This window comes from Agelaius phoeniceus, chromosome 5, assembly GCF_051311805.1.
Source record: "Agelaius phoeniceus isolate bAgePho1 chromosome 5, bAgePho1.hap1, whole genome shotgun sequence".
In the NCBI taxonomy this organism is placed as follows: Eukaryota; Metazoa; Chordata; class Aves; order Passeriformes; family Icteridae; genus Agelaius; species Agelaius phoeniceus.
Genome location: NC_135269.1, coordinates 31,001,515 through 31,018,204, shown reverse-complemented (window position 1 = coordinate 31,018,204; position 16,690 = coordinate 31,001,515). Strand labels below are relative to the sequence as shown.

At 39.9% G+C, this 16,690-nt stretch overlaps 1 long non-coding RNA gene across 22 annotated transcripts in view; it reads left to right on the top strand.

Annotated features, from left to right (window-relative positions):
• The window catches only part of LOC143694134 (uncharacterized), a 211,466-nt gene that overhangs the window by 27,020 nt on the left and 167,756 nt on the right, over nt 1–16,690 (top strand). For 4 of the 22 annotated variants that reach the window (XR_013182380.1, XR_013182375.1, XR_013182385.1 and 1 more), the window contains exon 1: nt 15,463–16,006. The exons of 17 other annotated variants lie outside the window; for them this stretch is intronic. This is a non-coding gene — a long non-coding RNA (uncharacterized LOC143694134). Of the gene's footprint in view, nt 1–13,439; nt 13,779–15,462; nt 16,007–16,690 lie in introns of those variants that run through there. One more of the 22 variants, XR_013182387.1, reaches the window with a different exon arrangement.

Genomic DNA, 16,690 nt, shown 5'->3' with positions numbered 1-16,690 from the left:
GCTGGGATGGGGGAGAAGAGGCAGTAAGGTCTTAGCCACCACAGCTGTTTGCTTAGTGAATATGAGTCAGAGCCTTGAGAGAAGCACATACTCAAAGGCAGTTGAATAGTTCAAGAACCACCTGTAGCCTGAAATACATTTACAGGGAGTATTTGTTGGACAGCTGTAAACGATGAGTAAAAGTGCTCATGTCTGCTCTTGGATCGCTTGCACAGAGCAGCAGAAGGCTGTATCTGTAGTATAAAATTTCCCTTATTAAGTTCAAGGTCTTGTACCTAGACTTTGAGGGTAAAATATTTTGAATGGAAGTTGGTTTTGTAAGGTATGTCCTTATAACCAGTATGCTCTTAGCACTTTGCAAAATCCATTCAATGTTCTTCCAAAAATGGCACCTACTACTCACAGTACTGACATAGTTTATTGGGAAATACCACAAAAGAATTCAGCGGATATTGAAGTAAAGAAAAGCTATGACATCAGCCAAAAAAGACCATTTTGACTCAATGTCAAAATATTCACTCTGTTTTTACCTTTTTTCTTCTGACAATTCCTGAATCTTGCCTGTGAGAGGCACCCACAGCTATTTATTTATTTATTGTCATTCATATCTATGAAATATGTCACCACTGCCCAAGCATCTGGTTGGATTTACATTCAAAAAACCCCTAATAAATAATTCACAATGTATTACCAACTATTCTAGAGAAAATAAAATCACAAAGCTAATTAATATCCACAAGCACAAAAGCCCTCTAGAAACTTCAGGTGTAATTAATTTCCCCACTAAGTCTCTTAAGATAAGAAGTATGTGGATTTTCTTATGAAGAAACACAAAAATGCTTTGCTCTGTGGCCCTGAGGTCTAGCAGGACTAGCAGTCCAGCTGGAAACAAGTTCTAGAACTGAGCATTTTTCCTGGCAAATATTTTCCTGTCCATTACTGGAACTGGAACTGACAACAGAAGCATTCCAGGTGAACTCAGTGGCTTAAGAGATAAAGCAAAGAAAAAAACATGCCCCAGACCACTTAGGGCTTTGTAACTTATGCCAACATGTTCAGTGTTATTGCTTCACAAACAAAACTTTATTGACTGCTTTCATAAAAAATGCACTCGGAACTAAGAGTAAAATGGTCATGGAGTTCATTTATGACACAATAAAAGTAAATTAGTCATGGAGCTGTAGTATCAGGTAAAATCAAATCAGATTTGCTTATTCAAACACTTTTCAACCTGGAAAATAAAAGACAATAATTTATAAAAAGTTTTATGTCTTAACAATAAAATCTTTAAGCAGTCAGACACATTATCTTGCATTTAATGTAGGGGCAAACAAGCTAAAAGCTAAAAGGTTTAGAAAACTGCAGAACTCAATGACTTACACAGTAAGAGTCTAGCAGATGAGTAAAATCAGAGATCTGCTGACGGAGGCTGGGATGACTGGGACCTTGTGACACATGGCCTCATGGTAAAGCTCAAGAAGCTGACACCAGACAGAGATTTGCAGGGTTGCTTCATGGATTGCATTCCACAAGTGCAGCATTTCTCTATGTAGTTCAAATCCATAGGGTACAATACTATTTCAGCAGCTGCTTTGCTCCTTTGGTCTCATTAGGAAGGGAAATCTTTCTTTGTCCTGTAGGGATACTTTTCCACAATTGTCTAATGGGAAACAATGGCATTGTTTGATGGGGGCTTTACCATTAACTAAAGATAGTGGAAACTCTTGCCCTTAGTTTTACATTAGTAATTGTGCTGGAGAAACATTTTCCAAAATGTCTAATCGAGAGTTTAGAGAACATTACTGAATCTTGGGAAGAATTGTGCAGAAACCCTGAGTATATAGAGAGGACATAATGGCAGGTGAAAAGGAAAAATAGACTGCTTCTACTTGATCCCAAGAACATTCAAAATGCTTAACTATTCAAAATTCCCATAAAATTCTAATTCACATAGAATATTTGCTTGCTGTGTTTCTCATTGAATAAAATCTCAGAACTCCTGATGTCCAGTGGCCTGTAAATTCTAAAATACAGAAAAATCTGAGAATTCCCCCTTCCTGGTGACACAAAAATAATTATTCCCTCTATCTGACAATAGACAAATCCTACTATTTGTCTTCTCCCATGTCTGGTGACTAAAATAATTTACCATGGGTACTGTCCACACAGTTCAGATGGGCCAAGCTATGGAGGACCTGTTGAGAGGGATTCTGCTCTACTTGCTTCCCAGCTCTGTCATTCATGGTTAAGTTTCTATTCAAGCAGCAACTGTCTTTTGGATAAAATCAAAGAGCTTTGAGTTACCTATGCACTTATATTGAGTGTAGGAACATTGCTTTAAAATGACAGAACTTAGAGCATATTCAGAGCAGTCTTTGTGTTCAAGCTTGTGCCTTACTTCACAAAGCTGACATGAGGTTGTTTATTGCATGTTTCCTAGAATTAGACCTTATTGTTCTGAGATCGCCCTTCAAAGGCAGATTTTTTACCACATATTTTCTGTCAACTCTCACCTGAGTTTTCCTGATAATCAGGTTGATACTATAAACTCATTGTCTTCAGTATACATATTTCTGTTTTATTTGCCTCTTTTTTTTTACAACCAATCAATCACTCTTACACAAACAGCAATAGGAGTCAATTCAAGATATGGTCCCTAGCAGTGTGAGCGACATAAGTGTCTTTTTTTTCCCTTTTTCCTGAAGGATGTTTCAAGTTGGGACCAGTGCCACCTGAAGTGTCTGTCACCTTGCAACCACCATCTGTCCTACTTGCAAATTCAGCAGGAACAAACCACAGATAAACAGGAGAGGAACCTCTCCATGAGGTCCTTCCTGCTGCATTGTTTCATCAGTGTTTAAAGATAGAGAGGGACCTGCTGTGGGGTCCAGTGGATGGCACCACAAAGCCTGCAGCCCTCACAGGTCCAGATTGGCTCCCAGGGGGGCACTGACTACCAGCCCCTCATGGAAGAGGGCCTGAGACACCAGGAGCCCTCTTGTGCTTCCCAGCAAGCTCCTAAAGCAGCCATACTGCCAGAGAATGCACAGGGAAAACTCCCCAGGGTTATGAATACAGCCACAATCTTTAGTCCAGCAGTCTCTGTACTGGTGAATAAGAGATGATGTGCTGACTTGAAGCAGTATTTACTCCTGTTATCTCTTGCTTTTATATTTTTCTGCACAAATTGTAACTCTACTGACAGTATATTAAGAGTTTTTGTAGAATATTTCTGCTACCACAGATACGATCACCAAATCTTTGTTGTGCAACTCCTTTCTAATCCTCCACAAAATCTCTTGCTCTTTGTACTTCAGAATGTGGCACAGACATCCACTGATATCAATGACCTTTCAAATCCCATCCCAGAGTTTTCCCAAAGGACAGATAAATCAGTCTACTAACATTGTGACAGTCAGAAATGTAAGCTTTACATCAGTAAATGACATGCACTGTGTTTCTTCCAGTGGGCTCCTTGTATAGGGCACTGAAGGCCTGCTCCAGTGTGTTATGCATAATCATGACTAAGACCAAATGGAATATTCTGCTATTTGAGTGTCAAGACATCTATCTTTTTAGAATGGCAGAGGCAAGTTGAAATGTGATTAAGATCTTTGCTCTTTGTCAAGATATTTCCAAAGCTCTAGCAAAAAAAGCTTGCAAAAATTTAGGTGAATACTTTTTATTCAGTCTCCTGGGATAAAAATAGATCTTGCATAGATCTGTGCTGCTCTTGAATTTTCTGAATTCAGTCATTTTTTGTGAAAGACAAGGGTGATCTTAACTAACTTCACCCTAGATAAAGTTAAGTGTAAAGCAAAAGAATGAGCAGATGGCTCCCTGACAAAAGAATGGAGGCAAGTCTAGTTGGCAATTTACCTCCTTCTAAACTAGATGTTTAAGTCATCCTGGCATAGCACCACCCCTGAAAGTGCCTCTCTCTAATGTGTAGCAAGGGTTTCCAGAACATTAGGGCCTCCTGCTATTTGACAGGTTAAATCAGCCCCAGCTCTAAGAAATGCAATCCCTATTTTATACACTTATAAGTGTATAAAGTGTTGTTTCTAATATTGTAGCTCTGTTTTACTGGACCAGATTTAATAGAGTTGCAATTTAGTGCAAAGATATTAATCATCAGAGAATACTGGCAACAGGCTGTGAGCAGCTGGCAAGAATGACCAGTCTTTTTCCTTGCATCATTTTGTAAGGTTAACAAGAAATTAACAGAGGCAGGAGGCGAGGAATGAACTTGGTTAAAGCCAATGCCTCTGAAGGTGCCATCATGGCTATAGTTGTGTGGATGAAAAACAAAACCCTGAGTTCACAAATATTAACAAAACTACCTACAAGCCTTTCCAAGGCACATGTATAGATTTAGGTTTACATTTATATATCTTATAATTTTCTGCTTCTAACAATTTTTGTGCAAGCATCATGGTCCACGAATTAATCAATCCATATAAATATAGAGGAATAAGTTACTGTGAACTCAGTGTATTGAATGAATCAAGTACTTCACAGAGGAAGCAGACCACATTTAAATTAATTTACTAGTGAGTTAACAAAACATTATAACAGGGGATTTATTGTAATGTAAAATGTGATAATAGGTAAGGATCTGATTCTGAAAAATGCTGAATGACAAAAAGGCTGTTTGGGAATGATAGGCTCCATGGGAAACATGAAATGCTGGGTAAAAGCTGCACTTACAGGAGTGTCTGTCATGGCACTGCCCATGGAACTAAATAAATACAACAGCTGCACTCACTTCCATTACCTCTGATTTTCCTTCAGTTTCTGAGACTAAACTGAATGATGAAAATTTGTGCAAATATAACATTTTCCTTCTTTCAAATGCTTTCTGATATATCTGCTGTTGCTTATCATCACAGTAATTTGTCGATAAAGAAAAAAGACATGTAGAGTTTCAGTCCTTGGTGCAATATTTCTTTAATGTGGTTCTTGCTATAGAAAGTTCAATTATATGTTAACTACTGTGAGCTGCTGAAGTGATAACAGAAAAATATTGCTGAAAAGCTTTCCAACTTGGAGACCAAGTTTATGACATTACTTTTTTGTGACAAGTCTGGTTCAAAGCTTGTAAACAACCAACACATTAGTAAAACTAGGTAACAAGATAGGTAGAATAAAAACCCTGTCTTGAATGGTTCCCACTCGCTTGTGTCATGTCTGCAAGATTTTTTTTTTCCTGCTGTTGATTGGTGTCTGCTTTAGTTACAGATCTGACAGGACATGCTGTAGATACCTAAGCAGAAGCATGTTACTACAGTCCAGTGTTGTGCAATCCTGAATACTGTTGAGGCAATAGTTTCCAAAAAAACAGTCCTGGTGTGCCTCAGCAATGGCTGTGGCACAGCTGCTTCTGTGCTACACAACTTCAGTTGTTGGGATGAAGAATGTACTTTTTGACCAGAGGCCTTATATTTTGGAGACTTGTCCCTTGAAGCACAAAATGAAATTTCCTCACTTCCAAAGTGCTGAAGACTACCTGTCAGGTGGCAACTACAGTAAAGGAGAGACTTAGGAAGTTTGGAGTTCACCTCATCTTTTCTCAGATCAGAAATCTGATATAGGCACGATGAATGAATTTGCCTTTGGCTCTCTATTGACAAACAAGGATGTAAATGGCCACTTTCCTCAGCTCACGTGTGAATGTGTAACTTTAGATGTTATGGCTTCTGTTCATTGAGGCTTACTCATGATAGTAATTTATTTTGGTTAGTCACAGATTTTAAAATATTTCCAATGAGGATGACAGCTGCTAATGTGACTGTAAACCCACAGAGGGTCAGGATGACTGTGTCTGATCTGGACTAGATACTTACTCAATCTTCCAGTTTCTTTAATGTGTTTCATAAGATCAGACTTCACACAGCACCTTCTTTCTCTTGGTCCAGAGCCATGCCTATAAAAAATGATATCTAACTGGTACAGTAAAAGTTCCCTTTTCTAGTGAGCTGAACATTTGCTTTGTTCCTCTTATTATAAAGAGAGATTGCTGGTAAGCCTAAAATAAGATCCATATTTTTGTTTGTGAATGTATATGATGAGCTTGTCATACCACCCCTCTGTTCTGCCTGTCCATTCAGTTCTTCTAAGTAGAGACACTGACACAAATGTCATAATAAGAGTCATGCTGTCAAGTCTCACATACTTCATTACCCTGCCTGCACACAGAGGTGAAGCAGAGTGGAGTGGCAGAGTGCTGTGACCTGCACATATCTGCACAAAGGTCGTCCTATTCCTCTAGGTTTGCTGTGGCCATGATACCATTGGGAAAACTGAATTTTAGCAGTACTGCACATTGTCACTGGGCAGATTCTTGGTTCTATAGGGCAGCAGAAAAAATAACATCATCAAATGGATGTATGGTTAAAAATTGGACCTGTCATTCTTAATAATGTCAGTCTTAACTTGAACCCAGTCCTTCTTCCAAGCACGCAGAGCTATGAATGACATGAAGGATTCACATTTAGCTGGTGGCTGGCAAGCACAGTGGACAGAGGCAGAGTGCAGCTATTGTTTCGTAGTCATGTAACTTTATTACAGAGCTGCTTAATGTTATGCAAAGAACCCAGAGGGGAAAAAAAATCACAATCGGTGGTAAAATCAAGTCTGCTGGGAAACTCTAATTATATCTCTTACACATAATCTTAAAGCCTGTATAAAAGTCAGCTTCTGTGATCTTGTACCTCTTGCCAGCACAAAATGTTAAGAATTTTATCTCTCTTCCTTTCTCCATTTCATAGTGCTGCATAGGAAGGTGGAGGGTATTCTTTATAGAAAGACAGGATATCACAAATTTTTCTGTGCTGGCTATGATTGTGGAAATTGGACCAATAAAGGGCAGCATTCAGCCTTGTATGTACATAAGGTTACATATTAAAGAAAGTAGAAATCTGTGAATTCCTCAATCTCTGGCACATTTTCTAAAGCACTCCAAGAAGATCTCTTAAAAAATTGCCAGTACATTCCCAACACTCTAAAGGCATTCTGAGACATAACATGGAAAAAACCAAAGGTTTAAATTTCAGCTGTCAGGCCTGCTGTGGAGTATTGATGCAGATTTCAACTTATTAATTGAGGATGTGCATGAAGGGGCAGAGTATACCTTCATCTAGTGTTCTGGAGGAGCTACTGATAGACCATACAGCTTTATTGCCATTCAAAGGGGCTTCGACAGGCTGGAGAGTTAAGGAGAAAGGAACCCCATGAAATTCAACAAAGGCAGATGCAGGGTCCTGCACCTGGAGAGGAATAACCCCATGTACCAGCACAGGCTGGGGGCTGACCTTCTGGAAAGCAGCCTCTGAAAAAGGACCTGGGGCTCCTGGAGGACAACAGCAGGTCTATCAGCCAGCAGCATGTCCTTGTGGTCAAGAAGGCCAGTGAGATCCCAGGGTACATCAGGAAGAGCATTGCCAGCAGGTCAAGGCAGGTGATCCTGCACATCTCTTTAGCCCTAGTGAGGCACATCTGGAGTCCTGTATCCAGTTCTGAGCTCCTCAGGGCAAGAAAGACTAGGAATTCCTGGACAGAATTCAACAGATGTCTGCAAAGATATTTAGGGGACAGGAGCATCTGTCTTATGAGGATAGGCAGAGGGATCTGGGCCTGTTTAACCTGGAATAAGAGGACTGAGAAAGGATAGTATCAATGCATAAGAAAATCTTAAAGAGAGGGAGTTAAGAGGATGGGGCCAGACTCTTTACAATGGTGTAATAGGACGAGGGTCAATGAGCCTAAATTGACCTAAACACAGGAAGTTCCATCTGACTTTGAGGAAAAACTCCTCTGCCTTGAAGATGAAAAACACAAGAACAGTCTGCCCAAGAACACAAGAAGAGAGGTGGTATCTCTTCTGGAGATATTTAAAGCTGCCTGGATCCTGTGCAACCTGCTCCAGGCTCCAGGTGAACCTATCACAATGTGTGTGGGGATTTGACTAGATGAACTTTAGACATCCCTTCCATTCTCTGATTAAGATGTAATGTAATTAAAGATAAAATAGTAGAGTAAGTAAAGTAAGATATCATGTATGACCTATAGATCAGGTAGGTATTAGGAAATTGTTAAATCATGATTAAAAAAAAAAAATTGTTTTTCTGTTTTTGTTAAAAGACCTGTTAACCCACACACACACTCCATACCCCACCAGCTGAAAGATCAAAAGAAAGTGGTTGGGATGACAGCAAGGCAAGACAGAGGTTTTTTTCTTTGCTTGTTTTCAGCACTGGACAGCAGAGTGAATGCTTAAAGCTAGATGCTGGTCCAGGCCTTAAAATAAGGTTATCCTGTCCTTAAACAAAAAATGATTTGCAATTACTGTAAGAGTAGTTTTCTAATAGCCTGTTGACAACATCAATAGACAAAGCCAACTTTGTATCAATAGCATAAGCGTAGTGTGTACGTCGAATTTTGTGGGTGTAAAATCCTGTCTTGCGTATCCTCCCTTGTGATGACAGAAAGAATGTGAAGGGCCCACATGAGGGTGGTGACCAAAAAGGCCAAAGACTTGGTGTCATGCTGATGTTTTGATCAAGGTTAAAGAGCAAATCACAACTTAACTCCAAAGAATAAATTCAGAAACAATTCCATGTTTGAGACTCTAACTGATTCACTGGAGAAGGAAAAGTGGAGACAGACAGAACAATGCACAAAATCTCAAAATAGGTGAATCTAAGAGCGCAAAATACTTGTAAAATTAAAAAAAAAAAAACAACAAAGCAATCTTCTGCAAAATGCTAAAAACCCAATAGATTTTAGATGTACTGTGACGTGTTCACAGGGCTCTTATGTTGAGGGAAGAGACTAGGATCTGACTCCATGTTACAGAAGGCTTGATTTATTATTTTATGATATATATATATTACATTAAAACTATATTAAATAATAGAAGAAAAGGATCTCATCAGAAGGCTAGCTAAGCTGAGAATAGAAAGGAAAGGAATGATAACAAAGGCAGCTGTCTCAGACTCTCTGTCCGAGCCAGCTGGGCTGTGATTGGCCATTAATAATAAACATCCAAGATGGGCCAATCACAGACCCACCTGTTGCATTCCACAGCAGCAGATAACTATTGTTTACATTTTGTTCCTGAGGCCTCTCACCTTCTCAGGAGGAAAAATCCTAAGGAAAGGATTTTTCATAAAAAGATGTCTGCCACAGAGGTACCTCCTCAATTAGGTGACCACCAGCATATTTTGGTGCCACTTATGCCCAAATCTACACTGCACTGGTGATTCCAGCTCACAGTAGCGTCTACCTGGCATAATAGAAGACTGACAGATGCTTTGCTTGCCTGTTGAGAAGTACAGTTGTATGGAAATCTCTGGATCATTTGAAATATTGGTCTGTTACCCAGAAATTATGCTGTTCTCAGTTAGATACTCCTCTCCATTTCTTAGGGTAGGGGAGAAAATGTACTTCACTTTGGAGTAAGAGCAAACTTTGCTGTACCCCACCAAGAAACCAAATCTGTACTCTTTATGAGAAGGACTCCCTGTTGGGCACTTTAACAGCTCAAATTCAACCATCATTTACAGGTCTCTGAGGCAGTTTTCTTCCATCAGATGAAGACAAACAAAAGTCTTGCAGTCATTCATCCTCATTCTAAGTGATGTGACTGCTAACAATTTGGAAGAAATATTAAAAGAAATGGTCTCCTACCCCACTGATACTAAAGACTGAGTGGAAGATGATACTGAAACAGTGGAGTGTATACTAAGAACTGCCTGGAGTATGAGACATCACCTGTATACCATCATTCTACTACTCCAATGGAAGAAGACATCTACTGATCTATTAAACATAGGCAAAACCATGTAGAGTAAGTTTCTAGCTAGCTTCACAAAGTTATCCTGGGGGTCTAGCTGGGATTCCTTTGTCTGTAAGGATCTCTTGACAGGGAAATGCAAGATGAAGACAAAATTCTTGAAGCCATGACTAGCACCCACTTTGGATAAAACCTTCTAGAGTGAGAGACAGACAGTGATCTTAATGAGAGAAGAAGCCTCAGTGTTACTACATTTACTTGTTTGGGTGCTAGTTAATGCCTTTCTTTCTCTATTAAAATTGTCTTTCAAAATCTTCCACAAGCTTTATACTGGCAAATGTAAAGACAAGGCCTTGATGCTAGTCACAGGCTCTTGGGTCACAACACATTTTGTGACAAACTCTCCAGCAATGCTCTTCACTTAACAAGGAGGAATAGTTTTCTCAATGATAAGTTATCTAGAATCAGGACTAATTTAGACAAAATTAAAACTAGACTGATGTTTTATTCAGAGATTTCTAGTCTGTTCTCTCCTTCCTTCAATCTGTAGGAAGGTAAGATAAGGTACAAGTACAGAAGAACACATTTCCTTCCTGCTGAACTCTGACTCCTACAGGCAGTGTGCAGGTGAAAGAATTCACCTCTCTTCTCATCCCTACTATTCAGTTCAGTGAAGGGACACTGAGCATAACAGAATCCTTTTCCCCACTCATCTTAGATACAAAATGCTAGCAACCTTGATATGGGTGTATTAGTTCAATAGTGACTACAGAAGATGGTACTCCAGCCCTTGAAGAGACAAATGCTTTCTCAAAGGGCCCTGCATGTTCCCCTCTGTCGTTAACTAAGGGTTAAAAGTGTTTCCAAAGGATGATTCATTGAATCATAGAATGGTTTGTGTTGGAAGGGACTTTTAAAGACCATCTAGTTCCAACCCCCCACCATGGGCAGGGACACCTTTCACTAGACCAGATTTCTCAAAGCCCCATCCAATCTGGCTTTGAAAATTCCTAGGGATGGGACAGGACATCCATAACTTCTCCCAGCAATTCTTTCTCAGGTTAGCACCACCCTCACAGTAAAGAATTTCTTCCTTAAATCTAATGTAAATCCACACTCTTTCTTTTTAAACCATTTCACCTTGTTCCATCACTACATGGCACTGTACAAAGTCCTTCTCCAGACCTCTTGTAGGTGTCCTAATGGAATGGGCTATAAGCACTGATCCCTGGAGTCTTGATCTCTCCATACCAAACAAGTCCAACTCTCTCAGCCTGTCTTCAAAAGAAAGGTGCTCCAGCCCTTTGCTTATCTTTGTTGTCCTCCTTTGGACTTGGTTGCAACTCAGTCCATGCCCTTGCACCTAGAGCTGGATGTGGCACTCCAGGCAGGGTCTCACCAGAGCAGAGAGGCACAATAATCTCCTTTGACCTGCTGGCCATGCTGCTTTGGATGCAGTCCAAGACATGGTTGGTTTTCTGGGTTGCTGGTGCACATTACCAGCTTGTGTTGTGCTTTTCATCAACCAACACGCCCAAGCTTTTTTCTTCAGGGCTGCTCTCAATCCATGATCAAAAATTAAGTGTGTAGAATAGAGATGGAATGAACCCTCTAGAGGAACAATGTTCTCTGCACTGTCTGTTCAAATAACATGGATGATGACAGTCTCAGACTAGAGGCTTCAATTTTGCAAGCCTGCAGTTAGGTGAGGTGAACCCTTTCTAAACTTAAAATTCCAACCACACAGTATCCAGAGTAGCACTTTAAATGATAAATATGGCTGAGTTAAACCTGCATGCCTATTGAAACACAATGGAAGAGGTCCATAAAGAAATTTTGGAATTAGCAATCTACCCAGTGCAAGCTGAAAAAAATCATCATCCAATGATGAGATATTTACAGGCTGGTTTGTTTTCTTTTTTTTCTCTGCAGATGAGTCATTTACATGACTAGTCCAAAAACTACAATCCTGTTTGTCCCCTTCAAACATGATCTCTTTAATCCTTTAAATTTCTTTTTAGGAGGAACATTAGTGCTTTCTGATTTTTAATGCAAGTGCTGCTTTGACTAATGATTTAATTGTTTAAAGAATGTAAGGACTGCCTCTAAGCTAGGCCTTATTTAATGAACAGCAGGAACAAAGCTGCTGCAATATATGTTAGAGAATAAGCTTCATTGGGGTGAGATCACCAATTCTCCTGTCCACCTCAGCAGTCTAACCATTGTTTTCTGTGAAATAAGTCCTGCCATCTATACTCAAAATTTAATCAGGAGAAAAGACACAGTAACAGCACTAGGAGTGTCTTCTGGCAGAGCCTTTCATAACCTGAAGCTGTTTTGCTTTCCTGGCAGTATCGTGCTCCATTTTGCTTGACATGATGATAAAGCTCTGCAAAAGGCAGCGCTGTCGATCCTGAGGAAAGCCGACCCACATCCCTGCCTGCCCACTCTCAGGAGTGTGACGAGAAGGCTTCACTCATTGCCTTTGCCTCTCTTTTAAGAAGGATAGCAGCACAAGAGAGTTTTTTGGAATTAAATGTTATGCATTATCTCTGTGCTTTTAAGTCATATCTTCTAAAATGCCCTGCCCATTTCTTTTCAGGTGACATTGGCCTCTTCTTCCACAAAACCTCACCCTGTTTTATCTCCCTTCCCTACCCATATTTCTTCTTCTCTGCATCAATCTCTTGCCACAGTGACAGTCTTCTCATTTCCGTTAATTGAACTTTGATGGTGTTTAAATAAAGAAAATATCACTGTGTTGGTGTACTGCTGTGCACTGCTTTGGATAAAAATACACTTTTTTTCTTTCTGCTATTCAATGTTTCTTTTATTTTAGTGCTCAGTGCTGTCATCTCTCTACTTGCTTCCTCCAACATGCATCTCAGCAGAAAGCAGGAAAGGCAGTCAGCTTTTAGCTCAGGATGACCATTCAAATACATAGAAAGAATGAAAGTTTAGTTTCATAATATGGGAGCTATTTTGTTCTTTTTCTCAGAATCAGAAGTACTGAGAATTGAGAATTACAGAGCAGGTGCCATTCTTCTCCCTGACTTGCTGCAAGCTGCAGTTTGTTGGGCTTTTAAGTGGCTCTGTGATTCCACATGAGTAGTTCCTGATAAAGGAAGTGATTCAGTGTCCAAAAGTCCTATTATCAAGAATGTACAACCTGTTAAGTGCCTGCTACTAGATGAAGATAGTGAATTTGTGAAAAAAACTCAAAGAAAATAATCCTGCCTATGTTGTAATTAAAAGCACAGGAGATAATGTGAGTGGCACGCATTGCTTGGGCTGTCATCTGTAAAACAAACACTATCTTCTGGTTTATTGCATGATTTATTTCATTTTTATCTGCTTAAAAAAATACTCATTAGGGACGAGCTGCAGGAGAATGACTTTTGGACAGCTATGGGGCAAAATGAGCACACAATGAAGGGTGACCTTTCAAAGGGGGATTATCTATAAATAGCGATGGTTATCCCTCACAGCCTTCTGACATAAGCCTGCTGGGAGTATGAAAAAGGAGACCCTTTCCACCAGTTCCTCCAACATGATTTTAGATTGGCACATGACATGTTTTGGCCATGAATAGCTGAGGAGAATTTGCAAAGGGATCAAGCAAAAAGCCTTAGCAGCTGTCTGGCTGTCGATATTCCCCTGGGTTTAAAAATTAGCTCAGAGCTTCCTTCTCTTTGCCCATGAACAATGGCACACACTTTACTAGAAAAGTATATTAAGATTTTATGTTTAAAATATGTCATTTTGGGAGCTCATTTATTAAAAAAAATTAACTATATCAGTTTTTAAAATTAGCCAAGCAGTGTCAGCAGAGTTTCTTCAAACACCAAAGGGCTTTAGGATCAGATTGCAGTTCTTAACTACTGTTTTAACTTCTGCTTTGCACCGTGGATCCATGAATCCTTTATTTGGAATGAGGAAGAATTGTTATTCCTGGCCATTTACTATTTTGAAAGAGAAAGAGGTGAGTGAATTTATCAGGAAAAAATAATGGACTATTCTCTTTGTAATGCATGTCCTTTGTTTATTTGCCATGTGATATTGTCATAAAATAGCATTTCAGAGATTTTAAAGTTTTCATATGAAGGATAATCTGCAAAGGGAGAGTGCATAGAAGATCATAGTTTTAAATAGTCAGATATGATCAGTGCCCGAACACTTGTGTGTTTGTTGCATGCTTGTGTTTTAAGGCACATCCTGTGTGCAGCAGCCCTTCTGCCCACAAAAGGCAGAACTGCACTGCGTTCCTAACTCCTGTGGCCTCATGTATTTAGGATATTATTCTGGTTATTCTGATAGAAACAAAGCCCAAGCTGCTTGATTACTGTTAGATGCATATTGAATGATTACTGTGTTTGCCATCACTACTATAATGATGAGTATTAATGACCAGGATCTATACAAAAGATTGAGCCCATGCACTACTGTTGGTAAACATAGTAAGAGACAGTCTTTGTTTGAAGGCATTTACAGCCTAAATAGACATGCAGCAAGAGGTGTTATTATCTCCTCTTCACAGATGGTGACCAAGATAAACTGACATGATGTGCCAAGGGATATAGGCAAATTTGAGGGGGCAGGGAGGGGGTGAGCCAGGGCTGAAGCTGGGTTACCAGCTTGCCCTGACTGTGACCACTCTCCCTCCTTGCACCCACTGCAAACTGAATATGGGCTTCCCTCTGCTTGCAGACAGGCAGTGCATGACAAGCAGCTTCCTCCCCAGCTCCTCCACACGCAGTTTGGCCCTCATAGTTGACTTCTGCCAAGTGGTGCAAGGTTCCTGTATACCCAGGAAGTATTTGTAAATGGTTGGCTTCACAAAGGAGATTTTTTCCATTCTGTCTTGCAGATGTTGTTTTAATGCACACTTGACAGTTGATTCTCTGCTTTAACATCATGATCTGGAAGCTGTTCACTTTGGATGTTTACAGCTGTTCTTGGGTTTAACAGCAGTGCTTCATTCAAACCTTTCCACAGTCCAGGATTCCTCCCTGAATTTATCAGGAGGAAATGTTTCCTTTAAAAAAATTAGGATTCTTACAGATGGGTTAGTGAAAGGCATTATATAATACAGTGCTGGCACTAGAAACAGACTCTGTGACCCAGAAGATAACTTCCAGTCCTGTGTTACTGTTGCCTATGATACAATGACTTATTTTCAGTGCAACACCACTGAGCATTGCAAGTTCTCATTTGACATGAAATCCCCTGAATGGTGACAGGGAGCAGATCACTCTCTTGTCATTGCTATCATGTATTTATACTCAGATGCAGCTCCAGTTTAGGGTGGGTGTTCTCTTTTGACCTCTCCTACAAGGACAGGTATAGAAAATGATTCCTGTCCTGAACTGCCAGGACAACAGGAAATGTTAGCAGATACTAAGTGACAATTTACATCTCCTGGTTGTCCTTCCAGCATAAAATTGAGGGTGTGTTTATCATGCAGTTATGTTGCTGCTCCACTCTAACTGGCAGGTTAGTTTTCAAATGTGTCTTATAATGTGAATCTTGTTTCCATGTTGGAGTGCTTCCACATTACTGCATGAAATTTGAATGTGTTGAAATAATGGGAATGTAGCGGCGGTGGTGGCTGGGAGGCAGGGATTATGTGAAAGCTTTCAGGATGCTCCTAGCAGTGTGCTGCATTAGCCAAGGGATTTTTATGGGCACAGAGGCACAAAGTAACCCCTCTAATCCCTTTCTCACTGGCTTACAGACTCTGAAGAAGCTTAATAATTACAGAGGAATGCAGTCAAAGTGTTTTTAAGGACATATGTGCAGAGGCTTATTTTAGTCATTTCCTAACAGCAAATGCACTGGCGGATTCTCAAGGAGAAATCTGGGCACAAATTTTCCCTTCTCTCAACCCCCCAACAAAAAGATGATTTACGCTTATATCAAAAAGAGGCTTAACCAGTGTGGAGCTGAAAGAATATTTCCCAGCCTGTAGGATTATGCTTTTCCACAGCCACACCACTTACCCTCTCCTTCTGGTGAAATACAAAGCGTATTCCCTGTTCTGCTGAGCCTCCCAGATGGGGCTTTTTCTTTTTTTTTTTTTTTCAATTAAAAGGCCAACAGAAAGCCTGCACGTTCCCTCTAAAATATTATCCTATCCTTCTGGACTATTTCACCTTCTCTGAAGTCACTGGTTCAGCTGATGGTGACTCCGCTGCTTATGTATCGTTACCCGTAAGTATGTCCCTAACTGCGTACTAAATATATGCATAAGAAGGAGGTGTCCAGGAACTGTTTCTGTGCTGAGCTTTTAGTTTCACAGCTATGTCATTTCTGGAGGAATCTGTGACGGAAAGAGAAAGATATGGTGGATACTCTCTCACTCCAGAGAGTTTTTGTGATTTTTTTTTTTTCCTCTGAGAATCTTTCCTAATTCAAAAATTATGGCATGGATTACCCCTCAGCCTCCTTCAAAATATAATCTCCTAGGAAATCTGGGCACAAAAAGCCAACAGTAACTTGAAAAGTTTTTTGAACATTAATGGTAGAAGAAGATAGGAAATGTATACTTGTTTTATGGTGCATGCTAATGCAGTGCTAGGTATCCCACTGTTGCTTGGAATATAAACTGCAATAAAAATGAGACAAGTTATATCTTATTACTGCATTACTAACTAAAATGGCCTGTTTTCTCAGCTTTATAGCAAAGATGAAAGTTAGTCCATGTACCTGCCATTTCTGTACTTGCCATAAGACAGTCCCAAGGCCTGTAAATTCATATAAAAATATATGAGATAAGAATTAGCCTCATCTGTCTTGAATTCTTCTTCTAAAATTGTGTTATTCTGCCTGCATCTTAACTAAAGTCTTGTTCCTTTTCTGCTAGGAATGCTAGGAACAGATTGCTCCTGTTAGGAT